The sequence below is a fragment of the Macrotis lagotis genome, chromosome 1 (genome assembly GCF_037893015.1).
Source record: "Macrotis lagotis isolate mMagLag1 chromosome 1, bilby.v1.9.chrom.fasta, whole genome shotgun sequence".
Classification (NCBI taxonomy): Eukaryota; Metazoa; Chordata; class Mammalia; order Peramelemorphia; family Peramelidae; genus Macrotis; species Macrotis lagotis.
Genome location: NC_133658.1, coordinates 773096784 through 773116312, shown reverse-complemented (window position 1 = coordinate 773116312; position 19529 = coordinate 773096784). Strand labels below are relative to the sequence as shown.

At 35.3% G+C, this 19529-nt stretch overlaps 1 protein-coding gene and 1 pseudogene across 1 annotated transcript in view; one reads left to right on the top strand and one right to left on the bottom strand.

The window, feature by feature from the left end:
* The window catches only part of CNTN5 (contactin 5), a 566822-nt gene that overhangs the window by 242068 nt on the left and 305225 nt on the right, over positions 1-19529 (bottom strand). The window lies entirely within an intron of this gene.
* On the top strand, positions 2489-3250 carry LOC141508164 (rRNA-processing protein FCF1 homolog pseudogene; annotated as a pseudogene).

Below are 19529 nucleotides of genomic sequence, written 5' to 3'. Positions count from 1 at the left end.
GAAAGAGATACACAAAGTCAAAGGAAATAGTTTGAGTGGATTATATTATGCTATATCTGAAGTGAAATAAACAGGGATAGCATTCCTTATATCAGACAAAACAGATTTTATTAAAAGGAATGAGGAAGAAAAGTACATCCTCCTAAAAGTTTCCATAGACAACAAAGTTATTTCAATATTAAACATGAATGCACCAAGCAGTATAGCATCCAAATTGTTGGAAGAGAGGCTAAATGAGCTACAGGAAGACAGAAACAACAAAACCATACTGGTGCAGGACCTGAGGTACTAAGAAGTTAAATGAAAGTGTGGTACAGTGAAAATAGTCCTGGGATTTGGAGTCAAAGAACCTGGGCTGAAATCTGGTCATTCTTTCTCAGCATAGAACTGATATCTTTTAAGGTTCTTTTTCTATTTACAAATAGCTTGTGACATACATTATCACACTGTTACTAAGGGATTATTTGAACCCAGATCTAGCACAGTATCTAATAATTTATCCTGTCTTACTAGGCAATCAGTATCATACTTAAGGGAAATAATTTCCCTAATCAATGTATCCTATCAATTTAAAAATCTTTCCATCCTTTTACAGATAGCCACTGGAAAGTTTCTTCAACTCAAAAGAAAAGAAAAATCAGAAGGTGTTCATGCTCCAAAACCTATGTTCTCATTTCATTCCTTCAAAGGAATTGGACAAAAATGGCCTTTAGTCATGCATAATCTTTTGCAACTGCAATTGTTATTACTGATTGCTTGTCTTTCTAAGAATAAGAAGGGCTAGATTTTGATTTGATGAAGGCCCATGCACAAGAGGAAAATGGTAGCAAGTTACACAGAAATGAGTGAATCTAAAGCTTTTGTTAATGTATATGCAAAAGGTAAGGGAAAATCACAACAAATCACCCCCCTTGAAAAGACATTTTAAAAATACTTGATGTATTTTTTTCAGTAAGTAGCAGAGTGATCAACAATTAAGCAGATATTTTAAAAGAGACCCCAAATTTCCAGCATACTAGGAAAGAACAAATTCATTAGATTCCAGGAATCACTTAGAACTCTAAAAAGTTTTAATCTGAGGTTCAGATAAACTAAAAGTAACAGAATCATTCTTTAAGGGAATAAATCATTGCTTTTGCTGGTAGTATATGGGAGAAACTGAATGATTATCTCTGTAATTCTAAATCATTTTCAGGAGGATACTTTCTGGTGCTACACTTATTTATGCAATGTCCAAAGAAGTAGAAAATCCTAGAATTCTTTTAATCAACCAACCAACAATATTTTACTAAGGTCTTACCATGTCTTAAACTCTGCCTAAATTCTAAGTATAAAAAGAGAAAGCCTTCAAGGAGCTTACATTCTGAAAGAGGGGGGGTAACATAAAGAGAATCCCTTTAGAACAAAGATAGAATGACCTTAGAAGTGTTGAATTCTATTCCTCTTCTTTAATGTAGATTTCCTCCATTTACTTAGCATGACTATTGAATGAATGGTTGTGAATACAACTTTTATGAACATCAAATATTAATTGAGCAATCTCAAGTGAATAGCAAAATCCTAATACTTTGATAGAACACAGAATGTTATGATTTCCTACTCTTAAGTGATATACAATCTCATTTAATTCTTTTATCAAATTCTCTTCTATATAGTTTCTATTTGTATACTGCCTTAACTCCTTAGATATCGTATTTTTTTTGAAATTAGGTTTTATTTCTTAATGAATCTAACCACCTGCTCCTTCCATGCCTTTCCATGCCTTTCCTTGCACCTATAAGAAATAAAGTTGTTTAGTGCATCCATGAATGATTCCCTCTCCTGTTAAGAGGTTATCTATGAAACATTAGACTTTCCTACCTTTCTTTCCCTCTCCCATCTCTCTAACAGCTTTTTTTGGCTACTGAAGGTAAGAGTTTTATCCTGGATAATTTTTCCAATATTATTCTTTGGATCCAAGCTACACTTAAATAATAGCCACAGAGCTGCTAAATACACTTTTTTAAAAAATCCAGTTTCAATCCTTAAAAACCTTTCCGATCTGATTCTTTTTTTTTTTTTTTTTTTTAGTTTTTGAAAGGCAACGAATGGGGGGTTTAAGTGGCTTGCCCAAGGTCACACAGCTAGGTAATAAGTGTCTGAGGTCAGATTTGAACTCAGGTACTCCTGCCTCCAGGGCTGTTGCTCTATCCACTGTACCACCTAGCCACCCCTCTCTGATCTACTTATTATTTAGTTCATATTATCTTATTAAACAGTTTTTATTTTGTTCATATATCACTATATCTTTTTATCTATGATTATTTACACTTTCCTGTTTCTTATGTTTTTAATTCTTGCTAGTACCTAAGGATTCTTAACATCTTTTATCCATAATTCTCTTTCCCATCATATATTAGCAATTAAGAGCATCTGTATTCACATTTAAAGTACATAGATGGGCCTCCCTTAGGGTCTCGGAGTGTGAAGCCCCCCCCCCCATAACATAGGGAAACAAAAGAAAGTGAGGAAATACGCGACCATGAAGCGAATGCTTAGTTTACGAGATGAGAGATTAGAAGAAAAAGATCAGTTAAAACCAAAAAAGAAAGAGAAGAAAGATCCCAGTGCTCTCAAAGAAAGATAAGTTCCCCAGCACCCATACTGCTTATTTTTTCAATATAACACACAATTGGGAACCCCTTACTACATTTTAGTTGATACCAACTTCATCAACTTCTCCATCAAAGCCAAGTTGGATTTACTGCAATCAATGATGGATTGTCTGTATGCCAAATGCATTCCCTGCATAAGTGACTGTGTGATGGCTGAAACTGAAAAACTGGGGCAGAAATACCGAGTAGCTCTGAGGATTGCTAAGGACCCAAGATATGAACGATTGCCATGCTCACACAAAGGAACATATGCAGATGATTGCTTAGTCCAGAGGGTCACTCAGCACAAGTGTTACATAGTGGCTACAGTAGATCCAGATCTTAAGCGAAGAATCTGGAAGATCCCTGGAGTTCCCATCATGTATATTTCTAACCATAGGTATAACATCGAGAGAATGCCAGATGATTACGGAGCTCCTCGATTGTAACATCAAGAGACTGAACTTCTGTGATGCCAGCCTACGAAATATGCATACTGTTAAAGAAACAACATTCTAGTCCCTCTCTTGTCATACTATGTAAAAGGGGGTTACAGACTCTTATTTTTTATACTATTCCAAAATAATTTTTTTATCTTAATGAAAAATTCATTTAATTTATACAGATTTTAATTTTGTTCAGATGTTTTTGTAGAATGAGGGTTTTTGTTGTTTTTTTTTTATTTTTTTTGGCAGGGCAATGGGGTTAAGTGGCTTACCCAAGGCTAGGTAATTATTGAGTGTCTGAGGCTGGAATTGAACTCAAGGCCAGTGCTCTATCCACTGCATCACCTAACCACCCCCTGAGTTATTCTTAATTGTCTTATTCTTCTTCACTGCTTTAAGCTGGTACTTCTTCCATGTGCTTTCTTCCCTTCCCTCTATGAAGTTACTATGTATAATATTTTGTATTGGGAATTAACATATAAATGAGAAAAAGTATTGAAGCTGTCACTAGATAAAACAAATTTTTCTTTGAAGAATGTGGTGCCAAATATCTTAGAATATATATATATATATATATATATATATATATATTTCAAACATCTAAGTAATAATTTCTAATTTGTATTAGAAGGATGAGTGGCAGCTGGGTGGCGCATTAACTGTGGAGTCAGGAGGACCTGAATTCGAATTTGGCCTCAGACACTTTAATATTTACTTAGCTGTGTGACCTCAGACAAATCATTTAAGCCCAATGCCTTGCAAAGACTGAAGAAGAAGAAGAAAAAAGTATGAAGAAATACTTCCCTGATAATTATGCATATTGATGTCAGCATTCTGGGAAAATGTCTTAACTTTCTCCTCTAAGGGACCTTTTGAAAAGTGTTATTCATACCTTTTCTTACATTGCCTTCCTTAATAATTACTCCTCCACTCAAATGAGTCAAAAAAAGAGAGAAAAAGGGTGACTGGGTGGCACAGTGGATAGAGCGCCAAGCCCTGGAGTCAAGAGTACCTGATTTCAGATCAGACCTCAGACACTTAATAATTACCTGTGTGGCCTTGGGCAAGCCACTCAACCCCATTCCCCTGCTAAAATCTTAAAAAACGAGAGAAAGAAAAAAAAAGTTCAGCTAAACTAACATATCTACAAATTTAAACACCTTATGATCTCCCATAATCTACTATATCCAAAGAAAGAAGGGAAGTACATTCCTATAGTTTGGTGGGATTGGGGTAAGGGAGCAGAGTTGGTACAGAGCTTCAGTCTCCCAAATTCTTTTGGGAAGTATAATCAGTGAGATGTCTTGATTCAAGGATGAAAACACATTTTTAATTTACTTTGAAGTAAAGGTTGATCATTTTTTTCTTTCCCATTTCAACCACCTTATTTCTTTTTCATTCCCCCCAAATTAGGTATTCTTATGTACTGAGCCCTATGCCTGGGTACTGGGAAAAAATAGAAGTGTTAAGTAAAGTGAGTTCGTGCCTTTAAGATCAGTGAAGGTTATTTGTCATACATGACTTTTTCCCTAAAGTTTAGAAATCAAAGAGAAGTGACAGAAATGGAAACATAGTTAATGGGTCACAAAAAGGGTTTTATAATAGCGGGGTTTCAAAATGTATTTGGAGGCAAATGAAAATAAGTTAATAGTGAAGAGGAGATTGAAGGCATGAGAGTGGGGCAGTTAAGGGGCTTGATTGTTCCATGTTAGACTATGTGATAAAAGAGGGTTAAATTTAATGGGTTCAAGATTTTGTTTGCATGGAATTCAAAGAAAATAGGGTCCCATGATCTAAAAATTTCTTTAGCAAAGTCAGAGTCCAGTGGGGGGGGGGGGCTAGAAAGCTCCCAAGAGTGACATCTCAAAAGCACAAATGAGAAACAGTCACAGTGAGAAGAAAAAGAGAGTTGTCTGAGGATGCTTGTGTAAATGAACTCTTTAGATTTTTTTTTTAGTTTTTGCAAGATAATGGGGTTGAGTGACTTGCCCAGGGTCACACAGCTAGGTAATTATTAAGTGTTCCAGACCTCATTTGAACTCGGGTCCACCTGACTCCAGGGCTGGTGCTCTGTCCACTGCACTACCTAGTTGCCCTGTACTCTTAGATTTTTAAAAACTGTATCTAAGATATGGAAGTGAAAACAAAATGAATACAAAAATGACAGTGCTAGAATAACAGGATCAGGAGCAATAAAACACAGAATGAGTGCTGACTGGCCTGAAATACAAAAGACAAATTTAAAAAGGCTTATTCCAATTTTTTTAAAGCTATATTGAGCAAAAGGAGAATCAAAGATGGGAAGTACCCCAAACTGAGGTGGATGGAATGAGGTAAATGGCAAATGGGTAAGAATATGATTCAGTTCTTATTTTGTTATCTTTCATCTTCACCAAGGATAATTATAAAGTGTTCATATTCTGAAGGGTTAGTTGTTTTTTTTTTTGCTTTGTTTTTCTTCCTCTGGATTGGGATAACATTTTCCATAGCTGGTGTAATGGTTGTCCTAGCTCTGAACTACCAAGAGGAGCTGCATCTATCAAAGTTGATCATCTCACAATGTTAATATGTACATTGCTTTGGTTCTACTTCCTTAGCTCAGCATTAGATCCTGTAACTCATTCCATGCTTCTCTAGAATCCAACCATTTGTGGTTTCTTACAGAACAATACTATTCCATGGTATTCTTCTACCATAACTTGTTTAACCATTTCCCCAACTGATGTGCATTCCTTTAATTTCCAGTTCTTTGCCACTACAAGGGGAGCTGCTATGAATATTTTGGAACATGTGGAACTTTTCCTATTTTTAATGATTTCTTCTGAATGTGGGCCTAGAATTGGAATTGCTGGGTCAACAGGATGAACAATGTTAGTGCTTTTTGTGTGTGGTTTCATATTGCTCTCTAGAATAGTTGGATCTGTTCACAACTACATCACAGCAATACATTGATGTCCCAGTCCTCCCACAACCTCTCGTAACTTTGACCATTTTCCCTTTTTTTCTCATCTTGACCAATGAGGTGTTACCTCATTGTTGTTTTGGTTTGCATTTCTCTAATCAATGATGATTTGGAGCACTTTTTCAAATTATTATATTTAACTTTGATGTCCTCATTTAGGGACTGTCTGTTCATGTCCTTTAATCATTTATCAATTGGGGAATGACTTGAACCTTATAAATTTGATGCAGTTCTCTATATATTTTGGAGGTGAGACCTTTATCAGAACTCCTAGTTGTGAGGATTGTTTCTCAACTTTCTGCAAAATATATGATTGTAACTATGTTAAATTTAAAGGGTTTGCACAAACAACCAATGCAACCAAGATTAGAAGGAAGAAAGCTGGGAAACAATTTTCACAGCTAGGTTTTGTGATGGGGGACTCAATTCTAAGGTGTGTAGCAAACTGAGTCAAATTTATTGGAATACAAGTCATTCTCCAATTGATGGATGATCAAGGGATATGAACGGGCAGTTTTTGAATGAAGAAATTAAAGCTATTGTCATAGGAAAAAGTGCTCCAAATCAGTATTGGTTGGAGAAATGCAAATTGATACAGCCCTAAGGTACCACCTCACACCTATCATATTGGTTCAGATGACAAAAAAAGGATGTGGGAAAACTGGGACACTGGTGTACTGTTGGTAGAGTTGTGACCTGACCCAGCCTTTCTGGAGAGCAATTTGGAACTATGCCCAAGGGGCAATGAGGTTGAACATGCCCTTTGATCCAACAATACCACTACTTGATTTATATTCCAAAGAGATCACAAAAATACAAAAATATTTATGGCAGCTCTTTTGTTTAGTGGCAAAGAATTAGAAATTGGCGAATGGTTGAACAGGCTAGGGTGTGTGAATGTTATGAAGTACTATTCCATAAGAAATCATAAGCACTCTAACTTTAGAAAAGGCTGAAAGGACTTGCATGAACTGATTCTGAACTAGGAAAATTTGTACACATTAACAGCAACACTGAAATGTATCAGTTCTGCTGAACACAACTTTTCTCAGCAGTTCAGTGATCAAGGGACAATTCTGAGAGACCTGTTATGGAATTTGTCATCTAAAATTTCATTTTTTTCTCAAGGGATTTTTCCTTCTAATTTCACTTTTATAACATGATTGATATAAAAAAATGTTAAATCCAATTGAACATGTGCAACCTATATAAGATTGTTCAGTGCCAGGGGAAGGGAAGGTGATAGAAAAACGGGAAACTCATTTGCAAATGAACAAATGTTGGAAAACTGTCATTGTATGTAATTGGAAAAATAAAATAAAATTTCAGTAAAAAAAAATAAAGTACATAGATGGCTTTTTTCTCCAGGAAGAGGGACAGTATCCTACACATCCTAGTTTTTATGGTCTGTGGATTCTAGATGCTTAGTTATGTTAAACATCTCTCTTTGATCTCTAGTTTTTAATGGGTGAATGATCACATCAAGAAAGGCACCTCCAGTAGTACAGATCTCAACCCTTCCAAATCTTTTCTTTCAGTGTATCTATCCATTGTTCAAATTATCTAATAATTTGAGGGGTTCCACATAACATGGTAGGAGCCTTCACTGCATAGTTATCAATGCAATATGCAGATGATTCATTGGCTATCTATCCCTGTGGTTGCAATTTCAATCTACATTCTTTTCTGTCATGTAGCTTTCTGATGACATCCTTTTCACTGCCTCCACTACTTCTTCACTGATACTATTATTGTTGTAGCTCACTCAGGACAATGAGGTGCCTTTCCCTAGTCCTTTGTGTAACTTTTCATTTTAATTCATTTTGAACAGAGAATCCATGGAAATATATTATTAAAAAGATGGGTTTTTGATTCAGGGAGAAAGTTGTGGGGACTTCATTAAAAACATCATATAATGTTGTAAAGGCAATCCAGTCCACTGTCCTCTTATTTAATTCTAGGCCATTTATTGTTCATTGATAATGCCTTTTTTTGATAAGCGTACTGATGGACCAGCTCTCTGGGCTACCCTCCCAATTACACCTTGTGATTGGGATGTCCCAAAACCTTTTTTTTAGGTTTTTTGTTTTTTTTGCATGGCAATGGGGTTAAATGGCTTGCCCAAGACCATACAGCTAAGTAATCATTAAGTGTCTGAGGTCGGATTTGAACTCAGGTACTCCTGACTCCAGGGCCGGTGCTCTATCCACTGTACCACCTAGCCGCCCCTCCACAACCTTTTTTAATGTGAAGTTCCACTGAATTCAAAGTCAGATGACTTGGGTTTTAGTTTTAGTACTTCCTGTAATTAGTTTTCAAGTGACAACACAACCATTTTATTTCTTAATTATTTGATCTGTAAAAGAAGGTAATCTGTAAGAAAAAGGAAATGAACCAGATGATTTTTAGGTTCTTTTTTAGCACCAAGATTTTATGATCATTTGATTTTTTTATATACTTGTTCTATCAGTTTGACAGATAACAAAAGAGTAAAACTTTTTGATTTTTTAAATTAATATATTTTTCAAAAAATGTAACCCAGGATTGCAATTCTCTTAATAATGAACCCTATTCCTCTCCTCCTTCCCACACATGCATATACATATCCATTGTTTCAATCACCAATTGCAATACCTTGAGCTTTTCTTGTTATGCCTATGAATAGTAGATCATTTATCACTGTAAATAGGAAGCACTTAGTACATTTTTGGTTAATTTCATTTAATTTTGGAAGTTCCTTCTACTTAGAATAAATTGCTCTTAACTTTGAAGAGAACTTCCATCCACTACTTCAAAATTTGAATTGTATTACTCTTAAAACTAGGTTCAATTCCAATCTGATAGGATTTCTAAGCCTCTCAAAATGTCCTGAACTGCATGAATTTTTAAATGACATATGCTGTTTATTATAGTCCCTAAATAACCCAAGTTTCTTTGCTAGCCTGAAAATTGGATGCATTACATAATTAAATATGGAATTTATAGAAGAATTTGGAAATACACAATGCTGATTAATTTTGATATTTAGATGAAGTATTGGCAAGTTAATCAGTGAAAATGGTTGTTTGACATTAAAGTAGTGAACTATTGTATTACATTTGTGATTTGCATGGCAACTCTCTCTATTCATATTTATTCCACCTAGGAGGTAGAGATGTATTATTTATGAATTTGATTCCTCTCTCAGCATGAAATATTAAGGCTAGATATATATAGAAGTTAAAGGAAGTGCTGATTTTCATCTAACGTAAGTAATAGAAAAACCCAATGGCAAAACCATTTCATGTTTAAAGGGTAGAAATTATGATGGATAGATTTACTTATATTATTTCACAAATTTTAAGACACAATAGTTATTTCTGTCAGAATATTAAAATAGGAGATAATGACAAAGTAACTCTTGGAGTGGGAATAGAGAGACTGAAAAGAAACTCAAGACAAAGTACAAGTTTCCATAGTTTAAAAAGTATAGAGGAGGAGTCACAAACCATGTGTTCTGTTTTAAACATTCAGCTCATGTGATGACTACTAAGAATGGTATTTACCCTATTTATAAAGAATTCTTTATCAGAGAGGAAAATCTACAAATTCATTTGGAAAAATGTTGCTTGTATTTAGCTTCTTTTCTAAAATTCTTTCCTTACATTAAGACTTCCCCTTCAGGGTGGCTAGGTGGTGCAGTGGATAGAGCACCGGCCCTGGAGTCAGGAGTACTTGGGTTCAAATCTGACCTCAGACACTTAATGATTACCTAGCCTTGTGGCCTTGGGCAAGCCACTTAACCCCATTGCCTTGAAAAATCTAAAAAAAAAAAAATACTTCCCCTTCAGTTCACATATAGATGTTTAAATAATATTCTGAAAACACAAATCTTAATATGACATGCCTCTACTCAACAAACTTAAAAAACTGCCTTTTCTCTCTAAGACAAAATACATACTTTTCAGCTTGGCATTTGAAACTCTGGTTCAATTGCTTTCTACTATCTCAGAGAGGGCTAGTTTGGTGTTGCAGGGGATAGAGCACTGACTTTGGAGTCAGGAGGACAGGAATTTGAAGCCAGCCTCAGACCCTTTATTCTTTCTAGCTGTGTGATCTTGGGCAAGTCACTTAACCCTGATTGCCTCACATCCAGGGCCATCTCCAGTCATCCTGATTCATATTTGATCAATGGACCCAGGTGGCTCTGGAGGAGAAAGTGAGACCAGGGACTTAGTACAGCACCCCTTCATTCAAATTCAATTCAGGTGCTTGTCAAGGCATCACCTCCCTGATGGCACAGTATTCTTTGAAAATAAATTGCTATTTCAGAAATTTCATGTTATTTCTCTTCCCAAACTATAGATGTCTTCCAAATTAAGCAGGCCATTTCCTGTTTTGTGCCTTTTAGTTTTTGACCGTACTCCTTTGTGCCTTTGCCTTTTTAGAAGCCCTAACTTCTTTCAAGTCTTAGCTTTGGGGCCACATCCTACAATGATGCCTTTCCAGAGAAATTCCAATAATTGGTGTGCTCTCTTTCTCTCTCTCTCTCTCTCTCTCTCTCTCTCTCTCTCTCTCTCTCTCTCTCAATGTCTCTCTCTCTCTCTCTCCTGAAAGTATCCTGTATTTACTTATCTGTTTATATGTTTTACATCTCCAAAAGAATGTCAGCCTCTTAAGAGCAAGAGACTTTCTTGTTTTTGTGTATTCTCAGTGAATAACAAAGTAATTTGTACATTAAAAAAGGTAGTAAATATTTAATAAATTTTAATTGAATGTATCATTGAAAAGAAAATTGGTTCCTGGATCTGAAAAAAAATTAGATAAAACTGACTATTTTATCCCCAATACATCTTTTCCCTTCCTCTCTTCTTTACTACATGATTCCAAAATCTAGTTTCATCAAAATCATTCCCCTTGAAACTTTAGTTATAAACAACAAACAAAAAATATATTACAATCTAAAAGAGGAAAAAAATATATATTCCATAATCTCCACATCCATATTTTATAGTGTAGGGCAGATAGATGGTGAAGTGAATAGAGCACTGGCCTTGGAGTCAGGACAGGGGTTTGAATCTAGCTTCAGACACTTGACAGTGATTGGTTGTGAGATATTGGGCAAGTCACTTAAACCTGATTGTTTTGTACTAGAATCATCTCCAGTCATTTTGATTCCTATCTGACCACTGAATTCAGATGATCTGGAGGAGAAAGAGAGACTGGTAACTCAACACAGGACTCCCCTCACTCAAATCCAATTCACATCTTTGTCCTTGATGTCATGATCTTCTTCAAGAATGAAAGATATTCCACAATTAACAAATGGTCAAAGACAGTTTTCAAATGAAATTAAAGCTATATTTAATCATATGAAAAAATTTTCCAAATCATTATTTATTAGAGAAATTCAAATTAAAAAACTATGAGGTATCATCTCACACCTATTAGATTAGCCAAGAAGAGAAAAAAGGAAAATGATCAATGTTGGAGAAGTTGTGGGAGGATTAGAACATTGATGCATTGCTAGTGGAGTTGTGAACAGATCCCACCATTCTGGAAAACAATGTGGAACTATGCCTAAAGTAATAAAAATGCTCATTCCCTTTGACTCAGCAATTCCAATTCTAGATGTATATACAAAAGAAATAATAAAAAAATAGAAAATGTCTCACATGTTCCAAAATATTCATAGCAGCTCTTTTTTGTGGTGGCAAAGAATTGGAAATTGAGGGGATACCCATCAACTGGGGAATAGCTAAATAAATTATGGTACATGAATAGTATGGAATATTGTTGTTCTATAAGAAATCATAAATGGTTGGACTCTAGAGGAAAATGGAATGAATTATAGGATCTGATGCTGAGCAAAGGGAGCAGAACCAAGAAAACAATGTACACATTAACAACAACATTGTGAGATGATCAACCTTGATGGAAGCAGCTTCTCTCAGCAGTTCAGAGAGCTAAGACAACTATATTAGACTGGCTTTGGACAATGTAATCCTCACCCAGAGGAAGAAAAACAAAACAAAAAACCAAACAGAAAAAAACAGCCTTTCAGAATCTGATGAACATTTTATAAAAATTATCTCCTTCCCTTAATTCTAATTCCTCATACTGAAAATGACTAATCTGTAAACATGTTCATTAAAAATATGTATATACAATGCTAACTTGACTATTCAGCACTGAGGGGAGGGAGGTGGTAGAGGAAGGGAAGGTGGAAGGAAATTTTGTAAATTAAAAATATACATGTGCATATGGATGAAAAAAAGGACAGACATTATTTTATTGTGTTACAAAATGGAATGTAAAAAGTTTTCATGTTAAAAGGTATAGTCATGGATTGTTAGGAAGAAGTTTACTGGCCTATTACTTCAATTTTAAATATAAACTAATAAACCCTAAAAGTTTGAAACCAAGAAGTGATTTTCCTAAGGTCATGCATTTAATAAGTGGCAGAATGTATCCATATGATCTAGACATTAATAACTTGAAGAAAATGAAATCATTAACCCTGAAAGAATTTAGAGCTCTGAAAATTTTATCTTCTAATCACTGTTCAGACAACTGGAATGAAGCACTGAATCCAATTTTTATCAATACTCCATAACATGGTGATCTAGAGGATACATTTTCCAGTTGTGTTAATTTCATACAATTACATGATGGGACCTACTTATAGAAGGAAGTGCAGTATGGTGAAATGAGCATAGAATTTGAAACCAGTAGCTGTGGGCTCAGTTCTAAGGTCTCAGATCCATAGTCACTCACTAGCTTTTTGATCTTAGTTAAGTCACTAAGAATTCCTTTGTCTCAGTTTCATCTATAAAATGGGGATTTATATTACAGTCCTTCACAGGATTAATTTGTTGACAAATGAGATAATGTGAATGAAACTGATAAATATAAGCTATTATGATGCTGATACCAATGGGCATTCACAGATGACTTTGCAAGTAAACTATAAAATAGAAAAAAAAATTCTCTTATATCTGCACATTTCCCTTTTCAGTCTTCAATGCTTTCTTACTAATCTTAGAAGTCAACCTCTGACCTATGAAAAAACAAATGAAACATTTCATAGAATGTAATGAGTTCCCAGATTAGGAAATAGATAATTTTCTTCCTAAGTGTTTGCAATTATAAAGAAACTCAGATCACAAGGTGGGTCTCTAATAGGAAATTAGGTTTAGTAGTTATATCTCCTAAGGTCCCTGCTAGACTAACTTCTCCTGGAAAAAAAAAAAGTTATGGAACTCCTCTCATGACTTAATTGGTCCCATGGACTAAGGCTCATATTCCTGGTTTAGCTTTCTGTTGTTTGAGTTCAGAAGTGCAGCCCATAATGGGCTGAGGCTCTTCAGATTTAACACCAGCTTCTAGAGAGCAGAAACCAAACCAGAAAATTCTGATTATTTTCTTTCTTCCCACATTAATCCTTTACAAAATGTGAAAATGAAACATGATTTCTAGGATTATTCCTTTAGGAATAACTTGGAGTAAAGAGTCCTTGTCACCCCCAAAGTCTCTTACATCAATCAGATTCTGCTGTTGTGAGTTACTGATAAATTGTAGTCTTCTAGAGAAGTAATTTACATGTAAATAGCAACCAATAAATAGCTTCAATCATATACCCAACAATCCTTCGGTTCTTCACATATTATTTCTTCCTGGGATTCCAAAAGGGAAATGGGTATAAATAAGCATCACAAAATGGATCTGCTCTCTTGGATAATTAGTATATTCATCTGTAAAATGGGGATAATGATAGAGGCAGAACTACTTCACTAGGTTGTTGTGATGATAAAGTAGAAGTGTATAAGTAAAGCACTTTGGAAACCTGAGAGTTTTATATAACTGTCTGTTATGATCCTATTATGCTTTTGGATTTTCATTTTTAACTTAGCATGCTTTCATTTGATGATGGATCATAAATGGATTTATGTTCCTGAACAACGTAAGTGACAGTTCTGAACCAAAGCCGAACAAGATTTAATAATAATAACACCCTCTATGGTGGCACACTCCTATAATCTTTACTACTATAGAAGCTGAGACTGGGGGAATCTCTTGAGCTTTTAAGTACTTGGCTGCAGTGTATTAATTTGATCGGGGATCCATACCAAGTATGACATCAATAGGGTGAGGTCCTAAGGGTAGAGTGTGGAGCAGGGAGTGGACCAGATTTCTTAATGAAGAGCAAACCAGCACATTCTGGAAAGGGAGACCATCAAAGCTCCCCTGCCATCAATTACTTGTGGGACTAGTTCTGTGAGTAGCTACACTTTCAGCTTAGGTGAGATGGGGAAATCTAATTTAAAAAAAAAAAGTTAATAACATTTTTCAAGGGACAGGAGGTTGTTTTTTTTCCCTCTCATTTTTCATAAGTGACCATTCTATTATGAGTTGAGTTTAGCACAGTGCCTAGAAGAAAATAGGGGCTATATAAATGCTTATTCCCTTCTGACCCCTCTCCCCTTTAGAAGAATAATGGTATAGCATGATAAAGAAAATCAAAAGGACATTTTGGAATCAGTTTTTAGAAATAGCTGACATCTCAAGTTTTAATATGGTTACTCTGATTTTTTTCTGGTTTATAAAAGAATTTAAAACATTTATACAGGTCTCATAGTTTCCTAATTTATTTATATCATTAAAAGCAAACTCAAAATATAAGTAGTACTTTGAGAATTATAATGATTAGCTACTTAAAACTTTCCCCAGGGATATTTTGAAAGTTGCAAGAATTCTTTGCCACTCTACATAAAACATTCTAGGAAAAACAGAATGAATATTCCTAAAAATGCCCAACATATTGTGCCCATTTAGATAGTTCAATGTATTCCAAAGGTTTCCACTCCAATCATTTCTGTCAACTCTTGCCACAGTCAGGCAATTCTGTAAACTATAAAATATGACACTAATATAAAATCAATTTCCAAAATGAAAAACTGTATTAGTTAAAATCCAAAGTAATTACAAATCCTCATTAACTCAGCACAGCTGAAGACAATAGATAAGTTTTAAATGCTGCCTGGCTTCAAATCAATCCTCTATTATTGAATATTTTGCAACAAGCAATTTATTATTGACTCAAAGATAGCTCCTAACATCTGTAAGTCATTTTAACTTTACATCAATAATTTTCCTTATTTCTGTTTCAGAATAAGAAAAAAATAGCAGAAATGTAAGTAGAAAGCCTTTATTTTACAGTCCAAGTCTAGGTTTATGCTGGCCTCTGCCTCTGAATCTTTCCTTTGCCATGATAATATAAGAGATAAACCTTATTAAGATCAGAGGCTGTATCTCATGGTCTAGTCCTGCTAGACTGAGCATTAGTCTAGCCCCATTGATTGCACAAGAGTAGTGAGGAAATTTTCCACACTGCCAGAAAATTCTCCAGTCAGGGATTTCAATAATGTTGTAGGATCAAAAGGGGTACAGTGTGTATGTCCAAAAATATGCCAACTGCTCTACAGACCAAGGCAATATCAAAGAGAAAGAACCATGCTACCATATGTAGTGTAATAAAAACATACAGCATGACTTTTGATATCATTTAATGCTTGAATGGACAGCCATCCTGGTTTTACTGCATTCAACTATAGGAAAAATATAGTGAATTCATTTCAGTAAAATGCTGTTCTTTGAGGGAGAGTTCTCTAAAAAGATATGGGCATTGTATTATGATACATAAAGGCTGTATGGGGGGTTCCATATTTAGCTTTACTACTTACTACTCAAGGGACCTTGGGCATCACTTTCACTTCTCTGGTCTTCAGCTCCTTCTCCTATAAAATTAAGAGACTGTTTTGGGGTTCTCCTGGCACAATTATTGGGATACTTTGTCATTTCCTTCTTCAACTGAATTTACAGGTGAAGAAATGGAGGCAAACAGGATTAAATGGCTTTTCCAGGGTCAAACAGCTGGTAAGTGGTTGAGGGAAGATTTGAACAGGAAGACGTCTCTGGCCTGGCACTGTCCAGGATAAATTAAAAGAAGTAACTTGAGAAAGAACATTAAGCTTGGAGTCATAGGACCTCAGTTTGAATGCTGAGTCCCCCCATTTACTGATTATGTAACTTTAGTAAATCATTTAGATCATCCTGGAACTCAGTTGTCTCATTTACAAAATGAAGGAGTCAGTCAATATACATGATCCTTTCCAGCTCTAGATCTAAGATCCTTCCTCTTGGCTTCAAATCCCATAAAACATTTAGACCCTATGATCTTGATTCAGGCACATTTTTACAACTTTGTCATTTTCCCAACTTGGATATAATATATTGCAAAAAATATTGAAATGAGAACTGTATAATATAAAAAGTTAAAATTTATTTATAGATGGAAAAGTATTTTCAGTAGTGTAGTTGAAAAGTAGAGTATGGTATGTTCTTAAGAAGAAGCCATTTAACTAACCATATACTGTCTTATGATGACAAATTGGCATAAGAGGTACAATCTCCTATATGAGACTCTTCTTGATGTCTACCACTGTTATCACTCTGAAGTTACTTTGTATTTGCTAATCAGAATAAATGATGCATTTCACTAAATGCTCAGTCAAGTCTAACTCTTCACGACTCCATTTGGGGTTTTGTTGGCAGACAATGGAGAGATTTACCATTTACTTCCCCTGTTCATTTTTTACAGCAAAGAGGGTTAAGTGAATTTCCCAAGGGCACAGGGCTAGTAAATGTCTAAGACTGGATTTGAACTCATGAATATGAATCTTCCTAATTCCAAGCCCAATGTTCTATCCACAAGGCCAACTAGCTGCCCCTTTATTTCCCTAGTAGAATGTAAAATCCTTAAGTGAAAGGATGGTTTTGTTTAGGTGTTATCAGTACCTATCCCAGTCCCTTTTGTATGCTTAATAAATGTTTGAGATAATATATGTAAGGTACTTTTCTAGTTTTAAAGTGCCATATAAATGCTAGGCATTACTATTAGTTCTCATTGTTTAATTCAACTGAATGAAGTCAGAGAAATAGAATGTGAGTTTTTCTCAGACTGTACATAGCACATTAGTAGGAAGAACAAAAGGAAATATTTTATAACTGAAAGGTTCTTAGAGATCAATTTCAAAACCTTTCATTTTACAATTGTGCAAACTCATGAGGACCAGATCAGAGAAGTGAGTCAATGGCAGAATTGAGACTAGAATCCAGATCTCTTGGTTCCTAGTTTAGTGGTCTTTTTGCTACATCATGTTCAATAAATTGTGATGATAATCGGAGCCAGTACATTGCAATTCTGGGAAATCTGCCTGAAAGTCACTCTCTATCCAGGAGGAATTCGGCATCAGGTGTCAGACAGCTGCTCTTTCTGTCTAGGAGGAATGAATTCACTTATCTCAGGAGCCCGTTATCTCTTCTTTCCTGAATACAAGCTCAGTCAAGCAAGTGGTACCGATGACATGACTTTGATGGACAAATTTACTGGCTGCAAGGGAGGGAGGGAAGCATAGACTTTCCTCCCCTGCCACCTGTGATGTACTTTCAAGTCTAGTGATTCAATTTGCACAGTTATCACAAGATAGTTTCTTGGAAACGGCCAGTATTTCATGCTCTTGGCTGCCTGCTCTGCCTTTTCTCTGAAGTTATTTTTAGCTCCAGATCTTCATTTTGAGGAAAGAATTCAAACTCCTAAGAAGACCTGTGCCAGATCTTTATATGTGATGATGATAAAATACTTTCTTTCCAAAGGGTAGATAAAAGTGAAATAGAGCAATTGTATATCTCTTAGGAGAATAACCAAGAAAGGTGAAAGTATAGACATCATATGGTTCATCTTCAGCTAAGAGTAAAAAGGGCAAATCCAATTTACACCTTTTCCTTCCCTCCCAACGGTCCCCTCTTTTCAAATGAAGCTAACTCAAAGGATATGGCTCTAGTAAACCACCATATGTCCTTTTAGGTAACAGAGTTCAGGTTGAGTGCAGATTTTTCTCTTAACCCTTGGGATTCAAGGGGAAAAAAAAAGAATATTATTGCCTGATCTTGAAATATAGTATCTGGAAAATGCTAAGTATTAAACTGCTAGTCATATAACTGAATGAGCCTTCTCCCCTTCACTTCTTTATTATAGTGACCCTCTCTTCCCAATCCCCCTCCCAATTCCAAGGCCCTTGTCTCAAGTTTCCCCAGATATTGTATCTACCCAAGGAAAATGATACGAGAATTGGGGCAATTACTCAGGAAAACAACAAAATAATGTTCCTCTATGTAACTACTCAACTGGGCCAAAAGCAGATAGGTTTTATTTCTATGGTTCATGTGGATTTGACAAAAATTTTCCTTTTGCTTGGTAAGTATAAAATATGTGCTTTGGCCCTTAGCACAGTGCCCAACCCTCAGTAGGCATTTCCTCAACATTTACTGATTGATAAATTCTTTGTAGGAATTTGACAATATGACTGTTTGCTGACCCCCACTCAGCAGAGTACCAAATTCTACTCTATTTTTCTAGGATGTAGGGACTGAGCATATAGATCCTATATGATTCTCTGATGCCAGTCTTTGGTACAAATCTCACATTGCTTTTTTGGGCACATTGAATGGGGTGGAAATTTTTAAGCAATGGATGAAGAGAAGGTCAAGCAGAGATTGCTTTTCTGCTAGTGGCTGTTGCTTTGAACAGATCTAATCAAAACATTTTCATGCTGAATCCCTTTTGCCATCATTAGTATGCATAGTCTAGGTGGCTCACTTGAGTAAGGCTGCAGGAGCCCAAAGCTATGGAATCAAAAGATTCTCCCAGTGAAATGTTAACTAGTACAACATGTGGTCAAACTTGTGGCTCCCAGTTAAACAATCTTTCCAGTATTTTAAAATGTGGTTTAAAAAATGATAATTTGCTCTTTTCTTCATAGAAAATATTTTCATTTATACCCTGATATAAACAAAACAACAAAAATTCCAATCACTAATTCAAAAAGAAGTATCACCTGCCTTTGTGTATTTTTACTCTTCACTTATGACCTATGTGCATACATCATGAATAACAGCTAAATTATCATTTATTCTTTGAAGCCTTTCCCAATTCCTCATTTGTTAGGGTCTCTCCACTCCATATTTTAATCTTTCTCTCTCTCTCTCCACACACACACACACACACACACACACCACACACAATTAGAGGTGAGGTGGAGTATATTCCTGATTTTTATATAGATATATAGAGAGATATAGATATAAATATATACATACATTTATATTCTATATCTAAATGATATGAGTAGATGTGTGAAGTTATGTGATATACAAATTTATGTCTCTCCTGTGCGCATGTAGAATTTTGATATTTTCCTATAGAATACAATCTCTTTAGGAAAGAATTTGTTTTTGTATTCATGATGCTTATCAAAATTCCTGAAATATAGTGGGTACTTTTAGCTGTAGTCATGTGATCAGAGGTTACATATAAGTGAGTAGGTAATTTCAATGCAATGATTCCCTTGGCAACCAGATCAATGCTTCTGCCCAGATTCAAACCTAGGT